Source organism: Amia ocellicauda, unplaced genomic scaffold, assembly GCF_036373705.1.
Source record: "Amia ocellicauda isolate fAmiCal2 unplaced genomic scaffold, fAmiCal2.hap1 HAP1_SCAFFOLD_175, whole genome shotgun sequence".
Classification (NCBI taxonomy): domain Eukaryota; kingdom Metazoa; phylum Chordata; class Actinopteri; order Amiiformes; family Amiidae; genus Amia; species Amia ocellicauda.
In genome coordinates this window covers 56,303-72,421 of record NW_027102738.1, presented here as the reverse complement: position 1 = coordinate 72,421, position 16,119 = coordinate 56,303, and the positions used below count along the sequence as shown (strand labels likewise).

The 16,119-nt window shown below is 39.5% G+C and overlaps 1 non-coding gene across 1 annotated transcript; it reads left to right on the top strand.

Moving 5' to 3' along the window:
- Positions 1 to 4,335: 4,335 nt before the first annotated feature.
- Positions 4,336 to 4,450, top strand: LOC136724112 (U5 spliceosomal RNA). Its single transcript, XR_010806935.1, has one exon. It is a non-coding gene; the product is annotated as a U5 spliceosomal RNA (small nuclear RNA).
- The last annotated feature ends 11,669 nt before the right edge of the window (positions 4,451 to 16,119 follow it).

Below are 16,119 nucleotides of genomic sequence, written 5' to 3'. Positions count from 1 at the left end.
CTTTTTTGTTTAACGATTTGTTAAACGGAATGTACGTGCTCTGTGATGTCATAGCAGTAAGCTGAGAGAGGCTCGTCATGTCATCGCTGAGCTGGCTGGCTGGCTCTCTGTGTGTGTGTGTGTGTGTGTGTGTGTGTGTGTGTGTCTCTCTGTCTATCTGTCTGTCTGTCTCTCTCTCTCTTACTCTCTCTCTCTCCCTCTCAATTCAATTCATTTGTATTGTCAAAGCAATTGGACATGCATACATACATACATACATATATATGGAAAATAAACAATATGTGTACATCTCTTTCTGCATTAGTGGTGCCCTCACAGATGTGCAAGTTACATGACAGACAGACAGACAGACACACACACACTTTCACACACAGACAGACACAGACACACACAGACACACACAGACATACTTTGACAGACAGACAGACAGACAGACACACGCATATTATGGGTCTTTGTTGGGTAGTGAAATGGGTAGCATCAGTCGCAGTGTGGGTAATGTCAGGGAGCCAATCATAGTCCCCGTTATTTGCATATCGTGGCGCAAAGCATTCTGGGAAAAGCAACTAAACACGTTTAGTCATGTATTTGTCCATAGTTTACACATGAGATGAAAGAGACAGTATGACGTGTTGAGCACCTAGGATTCCTCATGTGTATGTGAGGGGCAGAGGAACCGGATCCCAAGTGTGCGTCCCAGGTGCTATAGGTTTCAAAGCATGCAGGGGAATAGGCACCCCACCCTGACACCTACAGAAGACTGGATAGGGAGATATAAATAGCAATGGGGAGACTCTTGTACTTGGTGTGGCTCTATCCATATAGTGGGGCCAGCAGGTGCAGCAATAGAAGCTCAGCCTGGGGAGACTGGATTTAGCATTTCCTCTCCATTTTGATAACTATCCATAATCATTTCTGCAAAATACTTCTATGATACCTATGTATGTTTTTTACTTGTACTATATTATACTATCAAGTATCAGTGTACACATACAATGTGACCTGTTACATTAATACAGAGGCCACGGAAGGCCAGATCACTAATAGCCACTGTCCCCTGATATTACACTTTTTTACAATCACTTTGGCACTCATTTCAGAACCTTGATGTCATTTTTCAAAACTCTAGACACTAAACTCACACCCGATGATCAAAATGCACATTTTTCAAAACTCTAACACTTTTTTACAATTGCTTGGATACAATACACATCAACCTCAGATCATTTGTTCATTGAACTAAAATGACACAACTTAACATCAAAGTATTACCATTTCAAAATGCAATTCACACATTACATCTGAGATCACTGTCTATTCATTTCATTACAAAGATCTAACTATCAATTGATACAGCTGCTCAAAATGATAAGTGACTGTTGCATTACTCTTAATGCATAATTTTATGGAAACTGACAAACAATATTCCATGTTTCGATCATGAAAGTTTCAGGATAATGAGATCCATTGACACCAATAACCGAGGAGCATGAACCAGTTGGACTACATTATCTATGGATGTAATATTTCATCATCATTCATCATCATGTAGCACTTTTCCACACCATGTTTTCAGTGTGGAAGGAAAGTTAGAAATTCTTTCTCTAATACCTGTTTTTCTCTCTTGTATACTTAAGAAAGATAAGGTCAAGCTAGAAGGTCAGGCCAGAAGGTAGTTTGATTTCTGTTTGTTATTTACGATGAGAATCTTGGAGACAATGTCAAACAGTATGATTGAAGTGCCTGCTCCCTAATCCATGTGTTGATCTATGAACTCTGTCCTATAATGATATAAATTCTGCTTAGCTAACTTTTAAGATAACATAGTAATGACTTTCTGATTATAACCAGCTCTTTGATTTTTGTGTATAAAAGCTCTGACTGTTAAAATGAAGGCAGAGCGACTTTGGGATCTACTTGAGTCACTGTTCCTCTCCACGCTGCGTGTATTAAAGGCATTGCAACTAACGCTCCAACCTGGTTGAAGATGATTGTTCTTCCACATCAGATTTGACATTACTGTATGTATGCAGGCCCTTGTAATTGCTTTTCCAATACTGCCAACTGGTTATTGATGATTGATTTCACATTGTGGTACGAGTATCGAGTGAAATGAGTGCTATCCACCCCAGCAACACAGTGATAACATGGAGCCGGCAAGTCATCCAGGTCACAATAGAGGTCAAGCAGTGGGAGGAGGAAGACGTGGTGGTCAAAGGAATGGAAGGGGACATGCACCCCTTCTGAGAGGTGGTCGTGGGCCTCGTCATAGAGGAGGGCTTAGGCCTCACCAGAGAGGCAGCCATGGGCCTCATTTGAGAGGTGTTGGGGGAACGTGGTAGAGGACAGGGCCACGGACCAGACAGCGGCAGCAACAGCAAATAGTGTCCAGTGAAATCCGAGAAATAGTTGTAGAGCATGTTGTAAATCATGGCATGACCATGACTGAGGCAGCTACAATGATTCAATCAAACCTCAGAATCAACTCAGGATCAACTGTGGCCTCAATCATCAGAAATTTCCGTACTGAGAAGCGGCAAGTCTTCAGCATGCACTAAACATTAGGCTACTCTCAATTGTCAAATGACTGTATACTGCATACCAATGTGTAGCACAGAGTATAGTGTGCCTTTTGAAAGAAATGCAGACAGAGTGAAGCAGCTGATGACTGAGTATGTTCAGGTATGTTCAGTTTCAAGATGCCTCTTGTGAAAAATGGTTGTGAGAACCTGAACCTGAACACAGGGCTGATGGAAATTCAGAAGTACAGTAATCAATCCTTTGTTTTACACTAAGCCAGGTGAGGAACACTGCAGTTGACATTTTACTGTAGTTTTGTTCTTTTTTGTAGCTAATTATTGTTGCATGGCTTCAAAGAAACCTATGGTGTGATTTGATTGTATTGCATCAATACATTTCAGATTTTGTTCAATGATTCCACTGTGTCTGTAGTATTCTCTCTACTAGTCCTTTTACAGTGATGTATTTATGTGTAGTACCATAATGAAACATGTATCACATATTTTGTACTACAATATTTAATGATTGTACGAACAACTACACAGTGAAACTATCGGTATCTTCTGTGTGGGTGATCTAAATAAATGTTACTATGGTATTTCATGATAAATGAATTATTTGAACCAACAAGTCTGCAAGTGCAAGGTTTCTTTAAAGATATGAATGCACAATGCAATGTTTTGAACATTGGACAGCCTGTGTTACAAGTGATGACCGTTTTGAGTTTTGTGTCTAGAGTTTTGAAAAATGACATCAAGGTTCTGAAATTAGTGACAAAGTGATTGTAAAAAACTGTATATTCATCCTATTTAATGTGCTCTTTTAAAATGTACTTTTCTTTTTTATGTTGCCATTTCTGTTCTACCAATGTTTCAGTTGTTAGCCAAAGATTGACATAGTACATCTCATACACACAGGCCAGACAGCAAGGATTTCTTTTTGAAATTCAATTACAAATGCTGCATGAACTCATCAATACGATTAGAGCTCCTGAAAGCAATATAACTAACTCACTCTACAGCATCTCATTAGCAGTGAAAAGAAACCAAGAAAGTTGGGACAGTCGACTGTTTACCACTATGTAACATCACCTTTTCTTTTAATAACACTTATTAAGCACTTGGGCACTGAAGACACCACTTGGTTAAGTTTAGCAAGTGGGATTTCCCCCCATTCATCCATTATGCATTTCCTCAGCTGCGCAACTGCACAGGGCCTTCGTTGTCTTAATTTGCACTTCATAGTGCGCCACACATTCTCAATTCGGAGACAGGTCAGGACTGCAGGCAGGCCATGCTAGCACCCGCACTCTCTGCCTACGCAACCATGCGCTTGTAATCTGGGCAGAATGTGGTTTGGCGTTATCCTGCTGAAAAATGCAGGGACGTCCCTGGAAAAGACGATGTCTGGATGGCAGCATATGTTGCTCCAAAATGTGTACATCTCTTTCTGCAAAAATGGTGCCCTCACAGATGTGCGAGTTACATGACAGACAGACACTCATACACACTGTCACACCCACACACACACACACACTTTCACAGACAGACACACGCACACACACTCACTTTCACACAGAGACAGACACACAAACACAGAGACAGACACACACACACTCACTTTCACACAGAGACACACAAACACATACACTTTCACACAGACACACACACACATACATACATACATACATATATAAGGAAAAGAAACAATACATTTAAAAATCACAAAAAGATGTAATAAAGTACAGAAAATCTAAATGTAATAAAATGTGATCTTTAATACACACAAATATGTATGGCTGGTCGGATGCGTCTTGGACTCGGGTTCCTCTTCATTACGTATAATGCTTTTGCCTTTTGCTATAGCTTTCCGTGGAGGGGATCGTGGGTGAGTTTGTACCATTCTTGGGAGGCTCTGCCTTGTTGGGGCGGAGCTGTGATCCAGGTGAACAGCAGATCGGACATAGGTGGGCATGTGGGCGGAGGAGGAAGGCCGGTCAAGCAAATAAGCTTGCTAAGGTACGCAGCAGCAGCAAGCAGCCCCACCATCCAGTCAGCCAGCCAGTCTGGCTGGCAGTGACTGAGTGGTTGACAGACGGCAAGCAACGGAATGTACGTGCTCTGTGATGTCATAGGAGTCACCTGAGAGAGATGTTTGTGATGTCATCGCTGAGCTGGCTGGCTCTGTGTGTCTTGCTGGCTGTGTGTGTGTGTGTGAGAGAGAGAGAGACTTTTTGACTTTTATCAGACTTCATTGCCTGTTTGCAACACGCAATAATTCATACAAAAGAAAATAAATAAATAAATAAAAAATAGTGTTCCCCTTTGTTTGTCTCCCCCCAACAAGCATTAACTCCGCCACTGATCTGTACACTTTTAAAGAAAGCAACCCAATACACACAACAAAACAACCATCAAATACTAAACCCTATAAATGAATTACATAATAAAAACCAACTCCCCGTCATATAATTCACAAAGGGCATCATTAATACACCAGACCTGTTCAAAACTCTCCAAATCATTCATCAGCCTGTAATAGTTAAACTCTAGTCTGACTCTGCACTTGACCAGCATGGCAAACACTCTCACTGCATCCTCACTGCCCTCCCCACACACTCTGTTCTTCCTAGTCTTATAGACGGCCATTTTAGCCTGGCCCAGCAAGAAGTTTACCAGCTGGTCCACATGTTTGGTCCTTCTGGTGTATCGCGCCCCTAAAATAAAAACCTTTGTGTTAAAAATCAGGTTAAGATCAGTAAAAAGACGAGTTAAAAGACTAAAAATGGGTGACAACCGAGAGCAAGTGCTGAAACAGTGAAACACGGTCTCTCTCTGAGCACAGAATGGGCAGGCGTCGGACACAGCAGGGTTAAGAACAGTAATAAAAGAATTGACAGCAATAATGGTGTGTAACACCCTCCACTGCAGATTGCCAGCTCTCTTATTGAGGGGGGCTTGTACAGGCTTCTCCAGGCGGGCGCAGTGTCTTCCCCCAGCCCCAGCCTGTAAAGTAATTTTAGGAATCACAAAGAAACAGTTGAAAGTGCTAAATAACTATTTTGATGCACCATATTAATTTAGGAAATTTACATGTTGTTTTTCATCAGCTTCTGTATCTGATGGCTCCACATCACTGGCTGGATTGACAGCAACGACACTCTAAAAAAAGAAGTGTTAAGTTTGAGCATTCAGGACTTGTTTTGAAGATCCTGAATATCACTGGTCCACAATTTATCTGTGAAACTATGGGTTAATCTCCATATACAAAATACTTTTCACACACACTTTAAATTTACAACTAAATTTACATGTTGATGTCTTTCGTCAGCTTCTGTATTTGATGGCTCAATATAACTGGTTGCATTAACAGCAACGGCACACTACAAGAAAATAACATTATATTTAAACATTCAGGACTGGTTTAGCATCACCTCGAATATCCCTAGCCCTTGAGGTCGATTGTTATTGTGGTCTTCAAGACCAGTGCTTCTCAACCTTAGTCCTGGAGGAGGCCCACTGTCTGCTGATTTTCATTACAACAACATTGTAGGTTATATCAGTGACTGTGGTCCTAAAGTACCCCTATGCCTGCTGTTTTTTTTCCAGTTGAGCTCTTAATTACCTAATTGGCTTAACTGAAGCCATTTAACCCTTTTCCCAGGTCTTTGGTTGTTGATGAGTTACAAAGAGCTGGATTGTGGCCCGCCATGACTGGAAGTGAAGAACACTCACTCTAGGCCTTTAACTTAATGTTCATATGTAGGGGCCTATCCATCTGATTTGTTTTTGCACATTTATTAACAGAAAAATTGATGGTACGTGAAATCATCTGAGCTGAAAAATATAATGTTCCACCAATAATAAAATAAATGTATTAATTAAAATTATAGATATAATAGAATGTTCACAGATTATTAGTTCAGAAAACAAAATATTTTTTTATATCTTAAATAGAATTAACACTCAAATCAGTTGTAGGGTAAACAAGGTCTATTTTTTGGATTGATTTTATAATTATACATGTATGGCTGCATGAAGCTTACCTGAGAATCTGATATTTTAGTAACTTTGTTGCTTCTTGTTGGGTAGTCCACGTTTGCCGCCGTTCTTTTTCTGTAAATGTAAATCAAAAGGCAATAATTACATACTGTAATTAAAATACAAAAAGTATAAACATTGTATTATTATTTTTGTATCCTGTTTCTCCATCTCGATGCTGTTCTTTTTGGAATTGCATATCTAGGTTTACTTAAATACTGTTTATAAGATTGTAAACTCATCATCCAAATTTCTTCATTTGCCAAACTTTATGTAGTGCGCTTGCAGTTTCAGAAGAAGAAAAAAAACTGTAACAGATGGGATATGTAGTACTTTATACTCGAGTGGTCTATGCGATTACACCCTGTTGGTGTTATTAAGAACGCCAAGTACCAGAATGCAGAGCGGGACTGTTTTTTGTGCCGTGACTTGTCGGGGGAAAAACGCGCAGAAAAAACGGACGAGAAGGTGAAGGTAGTATGGCGGTGATGCACGCGTTGGTGAAGTGGGAAAGCGGGGTCGACAAAGACTCTTACAGCGTGATTCCCACTGCTTGCTTTCGCAATTTTGATTTATTCAGCATTGCTGATGATGACGAAGAGACGACTCGAAACTTCAGAGCAGAGTGGAGAGACACGAACAAACCTCCAAAAGGTGGATGGCCTGTCCATGAAGCGCAGATCATTATGACTGGTAACAATGTTTATTTAAAAAAAAAAAACATTAAAGTCTTTACATGCTATTTGATATATACAATCACAGTATATTTGAAATGAATGTTTAAGTTATTAATGTGTTGTACTTCTAACATACTCTTATAACATGGTAGGTGGTGGTGAGGGCGCTAAAACTCGTCATACTTGACTGGCATTTGTAAGAACGATTTATTGTGTGTTGTGCTTTACAATAAAATCCCCCAAATCACAAAATAAATTAAACCAGATATAATTTAACTTCAGTTTTGATTCAGTGTTGGCTGTTCATCTTAATTTGTATGGTCAAAGCACAGTATTTTTATGACAAATAAATATAATCCCCAAATATCTGTGGACATAATGCAGGGTTTTATTTATTTTATTTTTATTTTAGGAAAAGAAGGCGAACTAAGAAGAAAACTTAATGACCTAACAAAAATGCCCTGTCCTAAAATGAAGAGAGTACCTAAACCAAACAAAAAACTTCAAATTTCAGATGATAGTGACCTTGATGAACCACAGTTACCGGTGAGATAATTACTGCAAATATTAAATAAATGTATTGCAGGATTGTTTTTTTTTAATCATATTCATATATATATATATATATTTTCATTTTAAACTCTTTTCCTCTCTGAATACAGCACAGAATAAGAAAGAAAACCGATGGAGCTTCAAGAATTAGATCCCGTCATATTCTACAGACATTTAAAGAGTCCAGTGAAGTTGAGCTACAGCAAAACGTTAAGCAGCTCGAAAAGGAAAACACAAGACTTAAAAATGAAAACCAATGTCTTCGAAACCGTATGGTTGATGGTAAGTTTTTTTATTTATAGCAAATAATTCTTTACCTTGATAAATGTTATTCTTCAGTAATTTAGATTCCAGAGTAATGTATTATAGTTGATCATACTGAAGTAATCTAGAACCACAATACAGACTCTTAATGTGCACTGTCTAATAGTTTAATAATACTGATTATTAAATAAAGTTTTTCAACATAACTTCATAATCCTACATTAATGACTATATGCATTACATTAGACCTGGTAATTGTTGTATTTTATCTCTTTTATTTTTTTCGTAGCTAATGTTAATGACCCACAAAAAGGTCAGTTTGCCAATAACATAGAGCAAGTCTCTCAAGTATAATTGCAGGCATTGATGGTTTTGTTTTCACTTTGTATTAAATATATTACTAGAAATGATTATCATTTAATACTAAGGTTTTTTTCTCCAGAGATTCCAGACCTTTTGGACAATCTGAAAAAAATTGTAACAAAAGCCACATTTATCAGCAATGAAGACAAAAGTGTGTCACCATCAAGTGGTTCTGACAGCCCCACAGCAAATTGTTCTGAATCTGACAAAGAATCACCAAAACAGGTATAACACTCTTGGTCTACAATATTACAAAGACAAGGTAAAAATATATATATTGAAAACAAATATTGGTTGTAAACAATCTAATGATGCTACATTATCAGTTATATTCATAGTTAAAGTTGATAATAAGAATGTAATTGAATTATGGGTGTCACAGATTCACTGACTTTATTATGTCTGTAAATTAATAAACTTAGAATTGAGACATACTGTGGTCTTTAATAACACATTTCTGTAACAAAATCACAGCCTCACTGATAATGTATTCCACTTAACATAATATAAGAATAGTTTGGGGATAAACTTGTTTTTTATTTACCATTGTCTTTTAGGTGGAAATATTCCCAGGCACTGGAGTTTACATTGACAAACTGCCCTGGATCCTTGCAGAGAGGTGCAGCACGAATACGTCATATGCAAGAACCCTGACGGTTGCTGTCTTTGACTTTCCAACATTACTAAAGAGCAATCTTCGTGGTGGTGGCAGCAAGAGAGATCCAACTTCGGAGACATTAAGATCCTCATTGATGTTATTGAGGATCATATACAGCTGCCTTCGGAAGGACACGACGTGTTTCAGTTGCGGGGCTTTGCAGCCCAGCGGGACCCTCTTAATGCCGGACATCAGCTGCCCGAGCCGGTGCGGATGAACGGAGGGACGTTAGACAGCGTTACCTTCCGGGCAGGAGCAGCGAGCGGCAACACCGGGGTGAAAGTGTCGTCTAACACTGTGCCATTAGCCACTAGCTGATTGAGCAGATCAGTGGTTTTTAAGAAGATAACAATGGCAGCAGACTTGATATTTTCACACCCTGCTACCTCCCCAACCGCTAACACACACTGCTCTAGGGGGCAGAACTGCACCGGAGCGATCTTGACTCCATGGCGTCGGGTCAGTTTTTCAAAAGACGCATTCAGGGGGTCCGACCCCCCGACCCGGGAAGAACTACCGGTACTCCCCCCTCCCCTCCCCTGTTCCCCCACAATAAGAAAAGCACTGAAAACAGAAGACAAAATAAACAAACTGAAAAAAGTAAAGCAACAAAAAAACGCAGCCAAAGGACAGAGCTCTCAGCAGCACTCCCGCTCACTGCAGACCCCTCCCACACACTCCCAGCTGAGAGAGAGAGAGAGAGAGAGTTAGTGTCTGTCTGTCTCTATCTCTCTGTAGATGCATCATAGGGAACATATGTAACAATCTCTCTTTTTGTTTACCAAAAATGAGAATGAACGTATTTCAAGTGGGTGTTGCCTTGGTTGGAAACGTTTTAAGATTATTTATGAAGTGTAAAGTGGATTTGTCTCAGTTCTCCGTAGTTTTCAATGTATGTGCCATTCAGTAGTGTTCATGTTACAGATGTGCCCTATGCAGTGGTAGGGTCAATAAAATGTCAGTAAAACTTTATTTTAGCAATTATGGAGGGGAAGAACTGCAAATAGCGGGTCCCCACTAATTATCTAACTTACCAACAACGTTTAAAATTAGGTCTTGCGAAGCTGCCAAATAATGCTGTATAATCGTATGTGTCTTCATGCACCGGCTGCTATAGTCTGATAGCTTTGATTATATATACATATTTTCTCATGAACCACAAATGCTATTTGCTTGATTTTTACAGAGTATGTTATAAATACCATTGTTATGAAGCCTGACAAATTGTATGCTGTAATTATGAATATTTTCAAATCATTTGTTTGTTTTTCCTAACATGTTACAAATGTTCCCTATGTGAAAGATGCATTATATCTTAATAACGTCTAAACAATTAAAGATATACAGATTATTATTTTCGGTAAAGTTATAACACATTGCTATTAACTATGTGTGTCAGTAAAAGTTTAAAAAATCCTAATAATTTTATATTGATCCTGCAAAATAGGTGTTTAGGGAACATTTGTAACATTAGGGTTACGATTTGCCATAGACGCGGAATGAGTTTGATTGTGATGTTAAATGGGGTTTAAAGACGCAGTCGCCTCGGTGCTGATTACTATTGCTGTGTTTCTCCACTTCTACTCCATGCTTGGGAACGCCCACATCCAGTGACGTCAAAACCGGTGGAAAAGCGGGCCGGTTCAAAAAAGATCAGCTGGATCCCAGGCCGAGCACCAGCTCCGGCTCCAGCACCGGCACCATGTCGCTGGAAAAGCGCTAAGTGAGCTCACAGTGAGCTCAGTGTAATGTCTGCTCTGGTGAGCTCACAGTGTGACCTAGTCGTGAGTTCACGTCTTCACTGGGTAGTCCATGACAACTTAATTGACTCAATTCTTGGGCTTAATTGGTCAAAATGACCATTGATTGAAGGTACTCAGGGACTGATGTGTAGAGAGACTTATTAAACCTGCAGGATTGTGGTTTTCCCAGAACAGAATTAACCAGTGTAGCGTTATGTTGGGTGTATTCTGATAAGAGCATTTTAGCTCTGAGCTGAAGCACTGATCTAAAGAAGACCTCTCCCCCCCAAATTTATCAGATTTCCTTAACTCATCAGCATGTGAACTGGTTTACATCAAAGTGACAGTCTTGGGAGGATGGCACCAAGAATGGGCCAAATAGCTTGGAATCCCTGCTGTGAGATGTCTGGGGAAGGGGGCCTGTAGGAAATAAAAACTCTTTGAAATGGACGAGAGCCGAAATCCCGACACAGAGCTACGAACCCGTGCCAACCGGCATTTCCAAAAGATGGCATGGATTGACATCAGTCATAAATCAAGCCCCCCTCCAATAGGACACTGGGGGCTGAAGCCGAAATCCAATCTCACAAACTAAAGAACCAATCACCTATTGATCTGACAGGCGTATAAAGGGTAACGCACGGCATCTCTCTCTCTCTCTCACCTAAACCAGTAACTCGCTGCCACAGCTCAACTTGTATCTCTGTTGCCAGAACCGGAACCAGAAACCAACTAAGTCTTTACCAGCAACAGAAGGGTTAAACTGGGAGAAGGAGATTGAGCCGTACGAAGAATTCTTTTAAAGGACTTTATTAAATAAAGAACTTTACAGACTGCGCTGCCCGCCTGTGCCCAGGCATCCAGCTGGACAATTGACTAAGTCGACTGAATACGAAAGTCATTTAAATAGCTATTTGAGTCTTAAGAAACTTGACCCTTGGAACGAACAGGGCCCTGCTTTCCTCAAAGACTTTGTCTTCAAGTAACTACGGTGGAACCCTGCTTACAAAGAAGATTTTGTGCACAACCTTGGAGCCTTCAAACCAGTGGAAAATCTGTTTGGAAAAGACTCTACATTCGCGAAACCCCAACTTCCAGGTGCATCGACTGAGTGGAAGTTCTTGGACAAAGCCGAACCGGACTGCCTTTGTTCCAAACCACACGGACCTCGTGCCGTGTGCTGTTATCTGAGCCCGAAGCCAGAGAGGCCTCTCTGCGACGAAGTTCACATAAGTTTAACAGTTTGGAGTTTGTGATTCATGACATTTGAGAAATCAATTAGAAATGTTAATCTGTGATTCATAACTCTAGAATGTGTAATATCATTTAGTTTTCTTAAATATAAATGTGTGTTGCATTCAACTGTTTTGTTGATAATTTTAGAAATAAAATCTGTCAACGCTGAGAAATATCTTCTCATTCCTGTTTAACTGTTTAGTCTGAAATTGACACAAGTTAATAGACACCAGATTATAGGTGGCCCTGCCTATCCTTAATCATTGAATAATAATCAGTTAAGGGAAATTGTGGTAACAAGTAATGATAGGATCTTTCTCTCCACCTAAACGTTAATGAGACTGATATATATATAACGAGAAGTTACCTGACATAAATACTAACCTGCATAGTTATTGAATGTCTGACTAACAATACTAATGAGAGACTCACCTTCGTCTTACTAACCGGTATTGTAGTCAATGTGTTTATAACCTTTTTTGTTTAATGATTTGTGTGTTATCATATGCGATCCCATGGTCTTTGATTTGGTCACGGAAGTGATTTGTCTTTGATTTGTTGATCTAGAGTTGAATTTTAATTAGTTTTTCCCTTTTGTATAATTAGTGTAGTGCTACATTTAGTCTTTGTTTTTGAATAAATTTGACAATTTATATCTTTGGAATTGGTGTCTGCATCCAATTATTACAGAAAATGAGTTCTACAAGATTCCAGGATTCGTGATAAGGTGATACTATAAATTCACTTCTTTAATTGAATTTTATAAGTGTACCTTACGCTACACCTTTGACCACCACGTCTTCCTCCTCCCACTGCTTGACCTCTATTGTGACCTGGATCACCTGCCGGCTCCATGTTATCGCTGTGTTGTTGAGGTGGATAGCACGCATTTCACTCGATACTCGTACCACAATGTGAAATCAATCATCAATAACCAGTTGGCAGTATTGGAAAAGCAATTACAAGGGCCTGCATACATACAGTAATGTCAAATCTGATGTGGAAGAACAATTCCTTTATCCCTCTGTTCTCCACCAGGGTTGTGCTGATCGCCTCGATTGGCAAGTTTGCAGTGTGAGGAGTGGATCCATGTCGTCGTTCCTAGGCACTTCACAGCTGTGTGGGTGGTCAGGAGCACCTGGTAGGGCCCTGTCCACCTGGGCTGTTGGGAGGACTTTCTCTTGTGTGCTTTGATATACACAGTCATCTTGCTGGAAGGGGTGGTAAACCTGCTGGGATGGTTCAGTCTGGGCGGCTTTCATCTGTGAATGGACAGCTTCGAAAGCACGTGTTAGTCCCATACAAAAAGACAACATAGCATCATCCATCAAGTGGATGTCCATTTCCCTTACAGACAATGGAGGAGTGATGGAGAGTCTCATAAGTCATCCCATAATAATCTCACACGGAGAAAGACCTGTTTTTCTCAATTTGCTGACGATTTCATTGTCATTAGGACTATAGGAAGGGGATCTGGACGTTTGAGTCCTGTTTGTTTGCATATATTAGACAGCTTATTCTTTAATATCCCATTTTGTTTCTCCACTGCTCCAGCTGACTGAGCCTGATGGGGCAGTGAAAATGTTGTTTACCTCGCAGGGCTTTGCATAGTTCCTGCACTATTGTCCCAGTGAAGTGAGTGTTCCTATCACTGGAAATTTCCCTGGAATGCGAAATCTACATATAACATCCCTTAACTGTATTTTTGCTACTTTTACTACTTCAGCCTTCCTACGGGATAGGCTTCAACCCATTTAGAACACCTATATATTATTACAAGTATATATTCATATCCACAACATTTAAGCTTTTGAACACAATCTATTTGCATATTGCAGGATTATGAGCTTGACAAATGTGGCAAGTTCTACAATATTGCTAAGCTGTTACTATAAAACCTGGGGCAAACCAATTTAAAAGACTGATGCACACATCCCCCCTTTGCCCGTGTGGCCAACACCATGCGCCACATGGGCAAACCAGGGAAAGAGTGCCTGTGAGGCAACCAATGCATTAGCAAATGTTTGAGCTCTCTTATGGAAGGTGCAGTGGCCAGTTGCAATTTCCTGGAGCTTTTACAGTGCATCTCAAATTAAATTTCATCCAGCCCCAGGTCATAAAAGTCAAACCCTAGTTACGACATACATAACACATACATTTTGTTGCTTCAAAGAGAATACAAAAGTCAGCAAAACATTCTTTTTTACAAATTCAGTTTGTAAACTGTATTGTACATATATTTGTTGCGTTTTGATTTATAAACATTATACATTGTACAAATCTTAAGTGAAGGGCAATGGACTGATTCTGACTTCATGGCTGTCATTCTATTCATTTGAATAATGTGACATCTCCACTAATAGTACATTATAAATTAAACTATCAATAGAAGAATATGTGCTACTGCGGACGTCATCTGAGCAGTTTCACAATATATTGTAGATTCCTATAATCTGGAAAACCTTTAATTATAGTATTTTAACTTATTTCTCCACTGAGTCAAGCATCACTTCAGCGTAGTGGACCTCAGCATTGGTCTGTTCAAGTTGCTGTGAGGCTGTCTTTAAAGCCGCGCCCTCGGCCTACTGTGTCTCAACAAGAACACCAGCATCTTCTCCATATGGGTCAGACATCGGTTCCTTCAGGACACGATTCATAATATGCATATCTGCCATGTGGAATAAATCAGTCTGAAGACACAATGTGTGGTTCACACAACATCAGAGATCGTCCTTATAAAAGGCATCTCTATCACATTAGTTGACATTCGCACAATCTATAAGGTTTCTAGTAAAGGGACAATTCAAAATAATAATAATCTTGATTCCAATTTATCTCATTTTTCAAATTATTTCAGTACAGCACTCAGCTGTCGTCAGCAGCATCATATCTCCTGTGTTTATTGAATCAGCTTTACTTCCTAGTGTAGATACTCTTTTTGTGTGGAGTTGTCAAAGTTTCAAAACAATGTGCTTATCTTTGTCCTTTTATCTAACTTAAATACCTGAGAACATTACAATAACTATTACAGCAGCTCCTTCAACACCATAGTTAATAGTAGTTGGGTAAATGATGGCAGTTATTAATCTTTGTTTCTCAATTCATTTTTTACCAATAAACCATAATTTGAAATTATTTCCATACTCCTATTATTCCTATTTTCATTATTATTAGTTTTATGCGGTTGTCATCTAGTATGTGACGTATTCGTCTGTATCAACATCAATATTATTATCATTATTAATACAAGCAGTGTAAATTACCATTCATTACACTCTTGCTCTGTTTGTAATAAGTTATGAACCCTTACACGTACTTACAGTCTCTGCCTTGTCTCTGACTTCTCTCTCTCTCTCTCTCTCTCTCTCTCTCTCTCTCTCTCTCTCTCTCTCTCTCTCTCATCTCAGGCTGCTTGTCTGCTCAGGCGAACAGGGGGAGCAGAGGAGCACATACGGCCCTTGCCCCCTGCCCCCCTCTTCCTAATTGATAGGGTATTTCTGTTTGTGAAAGGACTATTTCCAAACAGTTTTATAACTTGCCATGACTATGTTTCATTAAATTAGTTATGTTACACCTTTAGTTATACCTGTAGTAACTTCATTATTTTCCCTCATATTCCAGTCAATCACCATCAGAGTCTCTCGTGGCAGTACATTTGTCTCACACAGAACAAACTCTCCTTTCTCAACCGCTTTCAATTTTGGATAACATCGCACTGCATCCCAACAGCTGTTCTTTCTCCTATTCCTAATTTCTTACAAGAAAATGCAAGTTATATTTGATCGATTTGTATTATTACTATTTATATACATTTCACTACATTATTGTAGTTAATGAATGTATTTAATCTTTGGAAAATAAGCCTTTTCATTGATCTCAATAATGATGTCCAGGTACTTCAGGAAAGCACATTTTCAAAAAATGTGTCCAGTCAATGATTTCCCCAACTAAGAACCTGCGTGGGCACTAAGACTGTCCTCCTGCGCGGCTCATGTCTTTATTGTGTCACTTCCTCCTATTGAAGTCCAATCTACACCAGTACAGGTTCAGAAGAACTGTTCCCGAAT